The sequence below is a fragment of the Tinamus guttatus genome, unplaced genomic scaffold, assembly GCF_059628265.1.
Source record: "Tinamus guttatus ecotype Peru unplaced genomic scaffold, ASM5962826v1 Tinamus_guttatus_pri_ptg000580l, whole genome shotgun sequence".
In the NCBI taxonomy this organism is placed as follows: Eukaryota; Metazoa; Chordata; class Aves; order Tinamiformes; family Tinamidae; genus Tinamus; species Tinamus guttatus.
The window spans coordinates 485,559-498,363 of NW_028289114.1; the positions used below are offsets into that span (position 1 = coordinate 485,559).

At 45.0% G+C, this 12,805-nt stretch overlaps 1 pseudogene; it reads left to right on the top strand.

Annotated features, from left to right (window-relative positions):
• The first annotated feature begins 1,013 nt into the window (after positions 1-1,013).
• LOC148592485 (uncharacterized) overlaps positions 1,014-12,805 on the top strand; it is a 69,880-nt pseudogene continuing 58,088 nt past the window's right edge.

Consider the following 12,805-nt stretch of genomic DNA (forward strand, 5'->3'; position numbering starts at 1 on the left):
GGGAAAGGGTAGTTCCTGTCCTGGCCAGTGTGCGAGTGCCTGGTGGAAAGTGGAAGGAGGGGGTTCAGACAGAGGAGAAATTCTAGAGGGGAGAAAAGATGCAAGAAATTCCTAGGAATGTTACAGAAATCAACATCCCCCCCTCTGCTCCTTCCAAACCAACCCACCTAAAAAATGCCGTTTTGTGGGCTATTTTGGAAAGGAGTCCATGCCTGGGGAATTTTTGGCTGATGCTTATGGCTTTTAGAAGTTTCTAGGAGATCAGACGAACAGAAACAGGAACCAGATGGGACTTCTAGCTGCTGGAAAGAGAGGAAGGAAAGAAGAAAGAAAATCCATCCCTTGTTTAAAATGTGAAGGACACTTGTTCACTTTGGGGGAGTTTTCCCTTCACCCTGTATTTTCAAGTGATTTACTCCACTTCCTTTATGTTCTCAAAGGACGTTTATCTATTCTGCTGTTATTCCTATGAATTCTTTTTATTTCACTATAAAAAGCTGAGTTTATTCTTAGGAGAATTAGAAGCCTTTGCCATGCTAGATAAAAAGAAAGTCAGCGGTTGGTTTTGTTCTTGCAGCAGCCTCTATCTACACGCCCTGGCCGTTCATCCCCTGCGTTTATCTCTGTGGGGCTGCAAAGCAGGAATTCGCACAGCGTAGAGGAGAGCAGAGCACGGCTGGAGGTTCACAGGACACGTGTAGGTCTTGTTTTAGGTGAGTAACTAGAATAGGGAGAGTTGAAGCCTTCTGGAGTGCAAGATGCAACAAGACATGGATCTCAGGTGCACGGTGCCTGTAGTGATTCAGCTCAGCGGGCGATGTTTTGTTTGTGGTGAACTGACCGTTGGATTTTGGGTGTGTGGATGCACAAAACAGGGCTGCTCCAGCCTCAGGTGCCATTTAATGGATTGCTTGGCTCTGGACCTGGTTCATTTCTGGAAGACATCCTGGAGACTGCATAGGGACCAAGGAGCATTTTCTGAGGGACACCATGTTGGGGGTTGCAGTCCAGCCATGATGGGACTGGGCTTGGATGTGCACCATCCTCAGAGCCTTTTCTTTCCAGGGAAATCAGGGACCAGCATGGAAAGGTGGGTCAAAACGTGCCCTGGCTCTGCTCAGGAGAACCATGAAGTCTTACTCCCCACGTGCTAGGAAGGAAGCAAAGTAGGTGTCACCACACAGCTGAAGAATATAACTAGGTGTTGCTGTACTTCCAAACTGTGACACTTCTATTTCTAAAGAAATTTTTGAAGAGCTAATGAGGGAGGTTTCCTCAAAGATTTGCGGATATTTACTCTTTTCTGGAAAAAAAAAATCATTCTTCCCGTGTTCTTAGCTTGTTTATAGTTCTCCTTTTCATTAAAGTGATTTGATTTTATTTCTCATGCTCTCTGATGTGCTGCCATTTCCAAGGTAGTCTCATGAACATCAAGCACTGACCCTTGGTAAACTTTTGCCCACAGTTTGTGTGTCAATATGAGTTAAAATAAACCTATAATCTGTTTTTCTAGTGAACTGGATGGTGGCTTCAGAGCAATATAAGTGCTATGATGTGTGCTGTGATACTTATTAGTGGTGATGCACAAAATCAACTATGGACATTTTAAGACAAAATAGTTGGTTTTTTTTGTGCGCATTTTCAAATGTGCATGTGTTTGAACACATGGCTTTGGTTCTATGGTTCTTCACAGATGGACCTAACTAAGCCAGCTCATAGAGCCCTCTGTATGGTGACCAATTGATTAGATTAGTTTAAATGAAGAGAAAGAGAAAAAAAAAAAAGCCTTAAAATGCAAGGTTTTGGGTTGAATGTCCAATTTGAGTTCTGACTCCTGTGGCTTTCTTTTTTTCCTTTGGCTCTGGCTGGTCCGGCAGGATGTCCCATATTAGAATGTTGCTCAGTTGTTGTTGTTCTTTGTGGTTCCAGTGAGTTGTTTTTTCAGAAATGTCTGGAAGGAAAGAGACATGGGGGACTTGGTTCACAGGGCTTGCACAAAAGCCTTTATTTTCCCTTTCTTTATTTTCTTCGTTCTACTTTTCATGGATGTGATGCACAAAGGTCCTGAGGAGTGATATGCTGAGGTTTTAAAGCAAAGTGCTTACCACGTGACTCAGGTGACTGCTGTTGGGGTTGAATCAGTATCGTCCTAGGAATTTTGTTTGAATTTAGCTTCCAGCTCAAACAAAAGTCATCTGAGTAGGCAAGCTTTTACTGGTTTCACTTTGGCTTCCCACGTCAGTTTAATTTGGCCCATGTTTGCTCAGAATGTCTCCAGCTGTCTAGAAACTTGTTCCTAGCTTGCTGGAACATTCAGAGCCCTTTTGGCCAGTCTGACCTTAGTTACAAAGGCTGGATGTTGTTTATTTCAGATCATTTTTACTAGCTCTACTTTATATAAAGCAGCTCACATAATTGAAAGAGACAAATGTGTTGTTTGCTGTCCTTGTGTTCACAGGTTATAAGTTATTGCTGTCCACAATGCTCAGGCATGCGATCGGCCAGTGAACGACGCTTCTTTTTGTTCCATGGGAGTTTTTGCTAATATTTTCTTAATATTATCATTCTTTTGTTTCTCTGTTGGAAAGATTCCATGTGCTTCACATTGAGGACCAAAGTGTCAGAAGATTAAAGGACTGTTCTTTTGCTCGACTAACATGAATTGGATGCTGAACTGTGCACTACTCAGAACATGAAATGCCTTCTAAAGAAGTAAGTGGTTGGAAGTAGGCACTGAAAATCCATCAGATTTGCATGACTAATTAGCTTATCCACTGGTTATTATCCTTGTGTTTACTTGTAATGAGAATCTTCAAAGATTATTCTATATTGGACACATAGCTAATTTTCACTTACCTAATTGTTTCCATACCCAGATATTGCTGCGATGGGTGCAGTGCTTTGACGTGCACAGTCCTCTCTTGGCCCAGGCACGAGTGCATCCTCTTGAGGGAGATGATCTTGGATCCATCGGTAGGGGATGGACTGAGTGCCCACCTAGACTGGACCGTGCACAAGAACCCTCTGGAAGTGGTGCTGAATTTCACAGCTTCTTGGCAACCACAACCTGCCTGTGTTTTATGAGATGAAAGTAATACTGCATGGCAAGTCCTAAATTTCAGTAGACTACCTTGAATTATCCAGCTCCTCAGTTCTTACGCAAGTATTCCTTTTGTGGAATGACTTCAGGGAGAAATTTTCAGTGTGTGTTTTTTTAATAGTTTTCTGTGTCCTGTATGATTTCATAAGATAAATGTGACTTCTGTGTTTGTTATCTTTATGTCTTCCTTACTCATCAGTGGTTGATAGAGTGTTTTTGGTCTTTAAAAAAGAGAAAGGTCACCTTTAAACAGCTTCCGAAGTTTCTATATATACTGCAACTATTTAAACTGGTCACTGTTTTGTGGGTAGGGGGATTAATGTTTGCATGCCTAAAGCAAGGCACAGAAACCATGTTGCTTGGGATTTTGAAGAAGTGTGGCTTAAATGTAAAATTTGGTGACTTTTTTGAAATATCTCTTATGCCATTATTTTAGAAAAAGAGGATCTGCATAATAACACTGACTTCTTACGAATCTTCCCAAACAGCTGAATTTGGTACCTTCTCTTCCTGTGTGGCAGAACCAAGCAGGTCAGTATCATTTCCTGTTTTCTGGCATTCTCAAACTTCCACAAGATGCATAAAATTTTACATTTACCACAAAAAATTCACCAAATCCAAAAGATTTTCTTAAGTTTGATAAGGCCTTTATGTCTACAAGGAAACAAATTCTATATTTGCAGCCTAAATTGTCTGCTTCCTTCCAAGAGCACTAATGCCCGAACCTCATGTCGTTGTGGAAGGTGATTATGTCAGGCTCAGCAACGTTTGTCTTTTGCATGCAAGTTGTTGAAGTCAGAGTGCTCAGATGTGCACTAGGGGCTTTTTGCCCAGAATTGAAGTTCTTAATGTGTTTGGAGGGGCTTGGCATTGTCTATTTCTTCTTCAAACCAAACAAAAGGAGACAAATGCAGCTTTCTCCAAGCATTTGTCCATCCTTTCCGTAAGTTTGTTATAGCATTTATAGGGCTTTTATAAAATATTATATCCATACTTCATACATATTAAGAACTTCTGTCTGCTTTTGCCTGGACAGTCAAATGAGTGACATTATTTCCTTTGAACTGTGTCTGAATTTATGCAGTGCTCTTTGTGCTTCAGGTCTCAATGGTTCCCCAAACCCGTGTTAAGCAGCGAGGAAGTTCACAGAGCAGCTTGGGGTAGAGAGCAAGACCACCTCACCAGGATGAGGAGAAGGGAAAACCAGGATGAGAAAGGCTGAAGATCCAAACGGGCCCAATTGCATCTCTGCTGTACAAAAACTTAGTGCCTGCTGGGGCAGAGCTGGTAAGCACGCTGTCACCTCTAAGCATGTGAATATCCCTGCTGGCTTCCCTGGGACTAGACATGTCCCTACAGCATGTGCTTAAGTGCTTTGCTGAACAGGGGCCAAAGTCCAGCGTGGAGCCACCCCGCGCCCGCCGACTCCCTCTTTGGCGCCGCACCGTGGAGTTGGCCCTCCTCGAGCGCTGAAGGACCTTACGAAATCCTGGCCCTGACAGAGAGCAGATGCATTATTGGGAAGCCCTCGGGTCATGAGAGGGCTAATAGTCACATTCCTGGCTGGGATGGCGAAAGATTTACGCTGGGCGCTCGCTCGCCTCGCCCTGCACCAGGCCGGCTCCCTGCTTCACCGGCCCCCTCGGCTTTAATTGTTGTGTTAATGGCCCTTTTATTTGAAGCAGATCCCCTGGCTTACAGAGGAGAATGTCATTATGTCGTATTTTAGATGTATTTACATTCTCCTTGCCACAGGGATAACATTCTAATTATTTTCTATAGCTGACAGCACCAGCGTCTCTGGTATTAGGGACCCCTTAGACCTGATTACATGGTCTGTTTTTCTTCAAATCACCCACAAATGACAGTGTGGAGCAGGTTTATTATCAATTGACGTACCTTCGCTTAGCGCAACTTGCTCCCGAAACGAACGTACTGAAAAGATAATACATGTTTGGAGCATGTTTTTTCGCTCGCGTGAAGGCAGATGGGCTTAGGAGGTTAAGCCAAGGGTTAACCTCTCCCATCCCGTCAGCCGTCCCACACGGTGCCACGCCGCGTCCTGCTGCCCGTGCACACTGTGCCCACAGGCCATCGGGAAGGGTGGCTGCAAATCGCACAGCTACCGCGTCCAGTGGGGAATAGCAAGAGCACCTGGAGGCAACGGGGGTGCACAGAGAAGGAGAAAAGGAGGGTTTTAGCTTGATTTTGCAGTGCGTTATGAAGAGGCACCGGGGTCTGGTTGAGGTGGTGGGAGTCACCACGGCAGAGGGGTCTTGCCCATGTACGGAGCTGCCCACAGGGCAGAGAGGAGCTGGGCCCCTTGCTGGGGAGCTGAGCGGGTTGTGGGTGCCCTGAGTGCGGCCAGCGGAGAGGAGGAGACCCGGAGGAGACCCAGCTGCAGAGCTGGGCTCTGCAAGGGAAGAGCGGTTGGGACTGAAGGGACAACTTCACAGGAGGAGGTGGGATGGGGCTGGAGCAGGGACGATGCCTGGGACCGGCTGGGGAGCAGCCAGGGGCACCCAGAAATAGGGGCAGCAACTGAGATAAGCAGAGTGAGAGACACGGTTATTAGAACAGAATGACTTGATTTATCCTGAGTCATTTATTCGCTAAATTTCCCCCCTGAGATCTTAAACAGACTGAAGTGGTTTCAAATGTTGTCATTATTCAGAACTATTCAACAAAATGTTTGTTGCTTTGAAAAAAAAAGGGAGGGGTGGGGGATAGGGAAAGACAGAAAGAAAGGAAAAAAAAAGCAGCCTGGATGGTCTGGTTTGCCACATTTGAATTTTATTGCAGAATTGGGATGGGTCAAGATCCCTCTTTCTGTTCTCTGAGCGGGAGAGTTTCACTTACAAAGTCCCTTCTGATGTGAGTGCTTACCCAAGCTTAGATGCAGTCTCCATGAGTATTCAAACATGAAATGACCAAAAAAAAAAGGCAAGTATTCATGCTAGTAAAACCCTGTCGTGGAAATGTTTGTGTACCAGAACACCTGAAGACAGAGACAATTTCATTACAAAATTCAGGCGCGTCTTCATGGAGACTTCTCTGCTCGCAGCACTACAGATTATTTTATGTTGTGCTGCAGGGCATGCAAGGCATTTTAAAAGCAAATAAAAAGGCAAAGACACAGTCCCAAGGGAGTTGCAATATAAGTCAGGCCAAAGCAGAATGAAAATGCTAGCTGGAATTAAAAACCAGAAGGTGGGCACTTTTATTTGGAAAGCAAAGCCTTCCATTAAGTTGCTTAGTTATTAGTGTTCTTATGTGCACGTGTGATTTCTATAACCGTTTTTAGCCACAGACCTCAAAGAAGTGGGTCACACTCCTTTTCCCAATAACTTCTGAGCCTATTTGGCAGGAAAAAGAAAAATGACTGGAGGGTGCCTGTCTCAAAGGTACGATGTTTGGTGGGGAAAGAATAAAAAAGAGCTGTGGTAAGCAGTGTTACTAGAGTGAGGAGAGAAAGAAACAGGATAAATTGCAATTTCACTACTGCTGTTTTTATGTTGGCCTGGTAGAACTGGAGTATCTGCAATCCAGGCTTGCTTTGATCAATCTGTTGGGCTCAGTGTGGTCAGGAGAATGGCAGAGCAGGACTGGTCTTCTACCAGTTTCCATTTGTAGAGTTTCGCTCTTTTCCAGGATGTGTTTCCAATCCAGGATTACTGTCTTTTGATTTGTAAGGGATGAGTATGGGTGGAAAGCAAAGGTTCATCTCTGGTGTTTCAATGCTTCCGTAAGTGTATTTCAAATCATGCGTTTAGTTATGAAATCAGTTGTGATTGCCATATATGATAGTTACAGAAGTTGTGTGGTTTTCCTTATCTTTTGTTGGAAAAGCTCCTGATCAGTTGACTTAATTTTCATAATATGCCACAAGAGAATAAATTGCAAGTTTTCACTGCAAGTGCTCCGTGAAGCTTAAATTGTTAAAGGAAAATATTTATGAATAACTCAGAAGGGGAAATGTGTGCTAGATGTCCTGTTGGCTAATTGTCTGATAACAGAATGAAGAAGAAAGTCTATATCCATTAGTTCAAATTATTTGCTAAGAATAGTTCGCTCATAACTTCTGGGTAGTTGTGCTTGGCAAGCTGAATGTTAGTGTGAAGAGCATCCCAAAGATTTGGGCTTTGATTCCTTTTATAAAATAAACACTGGTTGGATTACAGCGCTGACTTACAGAAAAAACAGTGTTCTATTCTTCTGTAGGGCTTTCCTGTGAAGCGGGATTCACAAACTATACTCATAGTGCACCCTTCTGAAGCGGTCGATACATAACTGAAGGGGATCTAATCAGTGTATATAAATACCTCAAGGGAGGGAGTGCAGAGGACGGGGATGGTCTCTTTTCAGTGGTGGCCACTGATAGGACTAGAGGAAATGGCCGGAAACTGAAACATCAAAAATTCCATAGGAACTTAAGGAAAAATTTCTTAACAGTGAGGGTGACAGAGCACTGGAACAGGCTACCCAGAGAGGTTGTGGAGTCTCCTTCTCTGGAGATCTTCAAAACCCGCTTGGATGCAGTCCTGTGCCACGTGCTTTAGGTGTCCCTGCGTATGCAGGGGGGTTGGACTAGATGATCTCTAGAGGTCCCTTCCAACCCTAAGCATTCTATGATTCTATGATAACACAGCTGGAAGATAAGGAGGAGCCATGGTTTTTCCAGAAGCTCTGAAAGGCTCTGGACATGCAAGCAGGACCTGCTGGAGCCCAAGGCAGCAGAACTCTGGAGAAGTTGAGGTTCCCTAAACACAAGAGTGAAAGTACCGGTAAAAAACGTGTGTATGGGCTCGGGCGTTACACCTGCATCATCTAACAAATGTCCTTCTGCACTGTGGGCTCCACCGTGGTTATGTTACCTCCAGTGGGGTGTTGCGGGTGGAGAATCTCAAGTGACACCTTTTCATGGAGTTCGCTTTATCTTCATCAGAAGGTTGAAGGGCTGAGTCAGCCCTGCAGGATTTGAACCAGTGGTTCCAGGAAGTCTGGGTATTTCAAACCTAAGGCTTAGACCTCTAATCATCCCCTTATCTAAACTGCCTAACATCTGAGTCTGCAAAATTGGGTTGAAAATCTCACACAAACATGCTTTCCCCAGCGGCATTTCTGCGTTTATTTGCCGTTGGAGCCTGGGATTACAGAAGGACACGGAAGATTCAGCTTTGAAACCAAAGGTTTAACCCAAGTGTTGCTTGAAGGCCCACTCCTTCATTGATGGCTTGCTCCCAACTTGCTGTCAACTGGTGAAGTCCCCTTTTGGGGTCCCAACTCTGAGTTAATGCTCAGAGCTGCAAGTGTTTGTCCTCTTCAGCCACAAACCTGGAGGAACCCAGTTCTTTTGAGTTTATTTCTGTATCTGCTGGGGGATAGGAAGGGGACGATTGCTGTCTTGTAAATGAACAGTCTCATCCCAAAAGCTCTGCTTCTCGGTACATGCCAAAATTTTTTAAATTTCCCAACTATTTTTTCAATTCAGGAATCCAAGGACAAATCAGGCTTGTGTCTTTCTGAACCCCTCCTCTGGTATCTTTATCATCTAATGCACAGTTTTAGCCTCACCTGACCATAAGGTCTGTAGAGCTGGAAGATCTGAAACTGTTAGAGGTTTCATGACACAGGCTGTGTGAGGAAAAGGTTGCAATTCCTTACTAAAAATGAGAGAAATCCTCCGAGGAGGCAGGGGAGGGGGGATGCAAGGGGCTCCCTGATTTCCCCTACCTGTAGAAAAGCTCCAGTCAAAATTCCCACTTTATCAGCCGTCTCTTTTTGCAGCGACACCTTAAAGAACAAAACAACTGGCGTTATTTGTGTCCCAGCTTTCTCAGCTGCTTGCTTATATGACTTTTTTATTGATACTGTCTCTATGGAAGTTCTTCTTTATCTCCACTTCAGTCCTGTCACTGGAAGAAAGGCGTATCCCATGGCTTCGTGCCACGTTGAACGGTGTGGTACAACAGAAAGGAAACTTTCCAGTTCTGTGTCCCAGTCAAAAAAGGAAACTGGTATAAATAATTTCTTACCAATCAGTGGTTTGATATGTTTGGCTTCTTTCAGAATAGTTTTGAGTAGATGCATGATAAATTTCTCATTTTAACTGATACAGCACATCTCTGGAGAAACAGACTGCTGTTTGCTGCACATCTGCAGTAGTTCAGCCAGATTCCTCTGTTCTGATTTCTCAGATAGTGATGATGTTGTTGAGTGTAAATTTTAAGTTTCCTCAAATTCTAGTGTGTTCAGCTCCAAACTAGTCATTTTCTGTAAACATTATTGCTTGAAAAAGTCCTGCCACTTCAATATCTGCTCAAGATGAATGTGCATTATATACAGAGTTGGCAAAGCATCTATAAGCATAGAGTTATTATTCATGGAAATTTCTTTTATCCTCTTTCCAGTTGTATGACCCCTTTTTACCTGCCTTTACTTCCCCCAGCAATATCGCACTGTAAATTACCCTCCTCTTAAAAACCCTCTCCCCTTGGTGCTTTTCGTTCAGGAGATAGAGGGGAGCCCTGGGCTTGTTGCCTGCGGCTCAAGCACCCGGTTAGAGTCTGGGTTTTAATCACCTGGATTATAGGAACCCCTGTGCTGGAGCTGGTTACTTGTTGACCTACGTTTCCTTTTCTTGATTAACCAAGCGCTGAAGGATGGTGCCCGCTTCAGTGTTGTCTGCTCAAGCAGGCCGTGGGCCCTGGGTTTGTGTGGGCTTTTCTAACACCATTTCATCTCCTCACCCACTGTGCTCTGCAGCACTTTTTGCCTTATATTTGTGATCTATTTTAGGTCTGGGCATAGGGCTCTTGTTGTCAAGGCTGCCTGTGAAAAACCACCTATTGTGCAATGGTCATTAGAAATGTTGAGGGTGATGGAGGTCCTGCAGTCCAGTTCTGGAGCTGAAGCTCTCCAGAATCTCGGGAACGGGAGAAAGTTTGGCTCGTGGCTGTTTCTAATTACTCAGTACCTATCCATAACTGTCTGTAATGATTAGCCGCGCTGGCATTGAGCATCCTCAGCACCAGGCAGGTCTGGTCCCCAGTAACACGATGATCTACCAGCACCCTGTAGCGTTTGCAGCATACGCACTGCATACTGCCTTCAACAGCGACTCAATAGGACTGTGGTTTGCAGTTAAAAATAAATACAAAATAATTTATTAGACAATTACACTATTGCAGTCACAGCCTCTACAGGCTATTTCCCTTCACTGTACCGTCCAAGTACTGGGGGAGTTCACTGCATCCAAGAACGCTCCATAAATAGCTGTTGCTTAGCACCTAGGAGCTGTACGAGGGAGAAGGGAGAGCGGGAGCTGCTCCTGTGACGTGCGGGGCCCTTGGGGACAGCGGCGCTGCCCGGCGCCCGCGGTGCAGAGCGGCCCCAGCCCGGCCACCTTCCAGCGCTGGTGGCGTCTGTCGCCGTCCGGCTCTCAGGCCTCTCCTGCCCTTTGAAGATTCCCCATTGTTTGGGCTATTAACATACTTTCGGGATGGCTGTTTATCTTTTTTGGAACTTTTATGGCAGGCGCGTTGTTAGCGAATGCCCCGAGAAGCTCTTTGCAAGAAAGCGCCACCAGAGCCCTTTGGCGAGTGCTGCGCAGCTCCGAGCAGCTTCCCTTTATTTGATCAGCTTCTAATACCTAACAGTTCTGTAAGTAAACATTTATAGATCAAATCAAAAGCGTGCAAAAGGAAGCACTCTCGATAGATTAGAAGCTAAACTGATCTAAATTAGAAGAGATGCAGAGATAACCTTGCCTGGCTAAAAAGCATATACTATCGGTTGCATGCAGATAATTAAATGAATGAGCCCTTTTCTATTGAACAACTGATGTGCGATTGATAAACTTAATTAATAATTAACTTTTTAATTAAATATCAATTTAAAACAAGTGTGGTAATATGCCACTTGCATTTAATTTTGCTGCCTTTTCTTCGTTAAAGAATCGTCATTAGGGTTACAGGTATCTGTTCGAGATGCCTCTGTGCACTGCACAGGGAATAAATGTGTCCGCTGGGCACTTGCCAACAAAGAGATGGCGATAAACAAGAGCAACCGGAGGCAAAACCTGGCGCGAATCGTCAGAGGCGCAGGAGAAATTGCAGATAAAGGGCACGTCCCTGGCAGATCTCTTCCCTAACAGGAAAAGGCGTCTCCGGGTTTCTGCCCTTCTTCGCTGTTCAAGAGAGGCTGCAAGAGGAGTAGGAGAGCTGAGCCCTGCACCGAGCATTTGGGAAGAGAGCCCCTTTCCAGGCTTATGAACGAAGAGGCTGGATTGAATGTCCAGACCCTGGCCTGTGTGAGGAGTGAAAGATCCGCCAATTTTTGCTGCATTTCAGCAAAAGAATTCCTAATAAATGAGGGAAAGCTGTGATTGTTTTGCACGCATCTTCTCACATGATGCCTCAGTGTAATTCCTATTAGTGCTAATGGGGTAATTGGCTCCCCTCAATGCGAACTCCCTATAATGCATCCGCGTAACTTGATTTGAGAGTGTAAATCCCATTAGGCTGAACGGCGATCTTCTCTGCCTCTAATTTACCCATTTGATCCTGCGAGCAGCAGCCGCCGATCTCGTCTCCCTTTGAAAGCCATAAAGCATCGTCTGAGCTCTGCTGAGCGGCCTTGGCGAACGCGCGCGGCATCAGGGGCTTGTGAATAAACCCACGGCACCAGCCAGCGTGAGAGGGAATGACAAGGAAGCCGATGGCTTCCTCGCTACAGGCTTCCTCGCCAAAATGCAGGCGGATCCGTGCCCCTTCCAGAACGTTCCTTTTTTTCCCCCATGTTACCTGCAGAGCTCAGCTGTGTGATTTGTGTAACTAAATACACCCAAACAGGGCTCGAGGCTGGCAGCTCCGGCCCAGCCATGGCGTTTGGGAGTGCGTTCCCTAACCCCACGAGCACTTAGAGGGAAGAAAGGGATAGACAGAAAGCAGGAAACTGGGTTTGCAAAGTGTGGAAAAAAAGGTGAAAGGCTGCAAGAAATATTTCCACCAACTCTGCACGTGCTAGCAATGAGGAGAAGAATTTGAGCACCTGGCTGAGGACATAACAATGTCCTTCTGCTGTGGTGGAGGATCTGGGTGGAGATTAATGGTTGTGCTTCTTTTCTCTTCTTGAATATCTTGATTTACTTCCAACTGTAGAGCATAAGCCATGGGGCTCTTCAGTGCCTTTCTGCAATGTGGCTCTTCAGGCCAAGGTACCATCTTGGACGCAGCACCAGACTCACCTCTCCGGCCGGGATCCGCTGCGGATGAAAGGATGATTTCTTTTCCTGCCCCGTCTCATAAGAGTTTATTCTTGCTTCTCCACATGTGAAGGGAAGATGGGTCCCTCCCATGGGGAATGTTACTGCTGGCCACCACTTCCTTTCTGAAAGCCCCATTTGAAAAGGAGGAAATAGTTGGTGGAGGAAGTTCCTGAAAAGGAATCTTTCAAATCCTTATTTTCAACAGTTTTTTTTTTTTTCAGGGGACACCCAATACGATGGAAATAATTGGTGTGCCTGCCTCAAGTGATGGAAAAAATACAGAAAACTGCAGAGGGTGTGACAGCAAGAAAACTGACTTATTCTCCATTTATTGTACAATATTTATCATCAACCCGTTTTGTATATTTTGCTTTCTTTTGTGTAATCTTATCATCACTGGGGTTGAAAACGATGTGATTTTTGCTCCTTTGAGTAGT